Consider the following 3721-nt stretch of genomic DNA (forward strand, 5'->3'; position numbering starts at 1 on the left):
ACCTGGTCAGAGGCAGGCGTTGGTCACAGCGTGTTGTCCCTGCCATAAACGAAAAAGTCCTTTTGAAAATTTATTATGAAATAATTCATAAAAACGCATGCGGCCTGCGCTTCACACCATTGTCAGGACTTTGGCTACCGCTTCAGGTGAGCAACGCTTTGCAAATACCCTGCAAATTTCAATATACGAAAATAAGTATGCCTAATTTAAATTTGTGTTTGACAACAAGCTAAAGGCAATATTTGTAAGTTTCTAATATGTTGACATACAGGTAATAAGAGGGTGTCTGCTAGTCAGTCACTCTAAAAAAGTAGCTACAGGGTTATTGCCAGCTTATCACTAAACTATAAGTATGTTTTTTACACTCCTTTATAATTGAATACACGGTATTTGCTAGTTGATCAACCCACAACAATTTATTCTTCTGTTAAATCACTTAACAGCTGACTACAGAGTGACTGTTAGTTAACAGCTGAACGACAAGTAGTTTTCATAAAAATCTGTTTTATTTTTACTTATAAAAGTCAACAATAAACTGATTAGAGGGTAACCGCTAGTCGATCACGGATTGACTGCATGCATGCTTACGTGTTTTTCGGCTGACCGACTGCCACATGCCTCTGCTGCTGTTGCGACAGCTGGGGCGTGGCAGCTGCCACCAGCGTTTACATTGCGTATACATGTTGTGCCCCAAAACCAAAAAAACCAAAAAAAAAAAACTGAAAAAACAAAAAACAACGAGAATTGTTAAATTTATATTTATTTTTATGACTTGGCTTTGTTTCAATGCAGCGCACGCTGCGTGTCTCCGCGCTTTATTTGCAGCATTCAACATTTTTAGTGAGTTGGCAACGTTTCAGCCTCAGCCTTTACTTTGCCACAGTCTCTGCCTCATGCCACTTAAATGTTTACACTTTTTTGTTGCCCATTTTAAAAAATATATGTACTTATATATATATATGCGAGTGTGTGCCACTTTGTTTATATTTTTCATTTTTCAATTTTTTACTGTATTTGCAGTTGTCCAGTTAAACTGTATCGCATTTTTTATTTTCTTAACTTTTTTTTTTTGGCAATTTTTACTTTATTGGCCGAACGTTTTTCACATTGACTATGAATATTTTTTGGGTCAGCAAATGTTTGCGGTTTTACTTGTCAATTTGAAGTGCATTAAACGAACGATAGGGCAGCATTTTTTTTTTTTTTGCATCTTTTTTTTATTCATTTTTGGGTGAGTTTTTGGCTTAGCCACATAGGTATGCAGTGTCATTTGTGGCATTTGTGCAATGCCAACGATTATAAAAACTGCACAAATTTCATATTTTCATTGGAAGAGCTTTATAAACTAAAAGTTAGCTTAAATATTTTATAGCAAAGGCTAAATGTTTTGGCTTAACAGTATTTGATTAGATGAAAGCTGCTCGTTAAAGACAGGTTTAGTTTCATAACGATAAAAGTAACTTTTATTTGTAAGGAAAATTGAAAATAATAATGAATCAACTTAAATATAGTGTCATTTGTCTATTAAATTTGTTGACTGATACATTTTCAGTTATTTAGATTTCTTTTCGAAGCAAGTCATGACTGTTATAGAAACTGAAATACCTTGAGAAAGGTACTATTACAAAAAATATGACTCCCCTACAGTAGAAAGCAGCAAATGAACAAGTGTCAACAGACTCGCAGTGTAAACGTAACAGAGGCAAAGAGATTTTGTTGATACACATTCGTATACATACACACAACACATACGTGTACTGTTAGTGGAACATGTTTTGTCATGTTTGCTTGTTATCAGAAAGTAGCGAGTGTACGACTCAGCTGAGTGGCTTATGAATATTCACGAATTTGGAGTAAGTTCTTGAGCTTTTTTCAAATGCCTCATGTTACGATTTTGTAATCTAAATTCGCAATTACGCAAGTCCGAGTTGCTTGTAACAAAGTTCTTCAAGTTTGCCAAGCAAATGCTGAAACGATGCTGAAGTGAATGAATAGTATGAATGTACTCTTACATATTCATAGAGTGTGGAGTGTGGAGTGTAGAGTGTAGAGTGTACGGAGTGTGTTGGGTGTATAAAAAGCAAACAGCAATAAAGCAAACCGTCAAGAGAGTTTGAGAAACAAACAGAGCAGCACGAGGAGTATAAGGATACACTGGCTGAATGCGCTATACTCGTACTTTTAAGCTAGACTAAAAAAAAGGCTTCTAGCTCTGGTTTTCGTACTGGTTTTCGTCCTGTTTCTCTGTGTGCCTCTACCACAGCATCATTCACAATTTGTTTCAATTTTAAATGCCTTGTCGCGGGCTGCACACTTGAATGTTGAATGTGTGTGTAGTTTTAGCAGCCACTGTGCTGGTGTGTGGGCGTGCCTTTGTGCCTTTGCCTGGCATTTCGCATTTCGCATTTCGCTGCCACTGTTGCACACTCCACAAAAAATTACCACTGAAAATGTTTCGACGCTGCGTTCGAGTGCGAAAAGGTTGGACCCGCACTTAAGCAATGTCAACGGCAACGGCAACGGCATCGGATCCTAGTTCTCCTCCTTGCTGTATCTGTAACTGTAGCTGTAGCTGTAGCTGTAACTGATGCTGTCTAGCAGCACAAGAAATACCAAACGGAAGAGCCCGGAACAGCGTGCGGTTGTTTGTCCTCCATCTCCTTGTCTTCCTCTTCACTCTCTTCACTCTCTTTGCCATCTTCTTCTTCGCGGCGAGGCATAAACGTATTTGCTGAAAGTGTAACGCTTGTTAAAACAGATAAGAGCGACACAGGATATATGCACTCTCAACGCAGAGCGGTAGGTGTCTCTGTGGGGCATGGGGCATGAGGCATGTGGCAAGAGAGGGTGCGGCAAGTGTAAGTGCCAGTGCCGGCATGATAAATGACATGTTTCATTTGACATTTTAACAAAGTGTTGAATTTTTGCTGCTTGAAATGCTTTTTGTGACGTGACAAACTTTTTTGTCACAACTGTTAAATAAGAGCCCAAGGACCAAGGACCAGGGACCAAGCGCCAAGGACCAAACAGAGTGTCTGCACAATTTTTCAAGCACATTTGGCCATAGGGAACTGTGTGGCAAGAGCATATCCTCTGGCAAAAGCGTGGCATTTGACAGTCGATTGTTTTGCAGTCAGCAATCTGCAAATGCTAATGAGATATTTATACCCTTACCGGCTGGATAAAGGTGCTATCATTTCTAGATCGCTGTAAACTTCTACCTATAAAACTTTAGGCTCTGTTTGAAAAATAAAATGAAAGGGATTACTTTTTGAAATGCTTGCCAAACTATGGTAAAGTGAGAAATCGTTTAACAAAAATAAACCTGAGATTGTATTGAGAACAGTATTTTATTTTATATAATTTATTTATTATTATAATTAATACTATATTTAACTGCTACTTAAAAGAGCTCTCTAAGTTCTATACCTTATTGATAAAATTTCGAGTTTGATTTAAATTCACAAATTTGGTTTGCTAAAATGTTATAGATATAACATCTTAAGCGTATTTAATTGTTGCATAGATCTAATACATTCCTATTGATTTTGATTGTCGGTTTAGTACAAATATTTAGTTTTAATAAAACATAATGTCAGCTTGTTGTCAGTAAGGCGATTTATTGGGGAGTTTATAACGAGGAAGCTGCTTAAACGTGTATGGAAAAAGTTTCAACTTGTTAATCATCAACATGTGCCATGGCAGTGGCAATGGCAGCTGG

The sequence above is a fragment of the Drosophila innubila genome (assembly GCF_004354385.1).
Source record: "Drosophila innubila isolate TH190305 chromosome 2R unlocalized genomic scaffold, UK_Dinn_1.0 1_C_2R, whole genome shotgun sequence".
NCBI lineage: Eukaryota > Metazoa > Arthropoda > Insecta > Diptera > Drosophilidae > Drosophila > Drosophila innubila.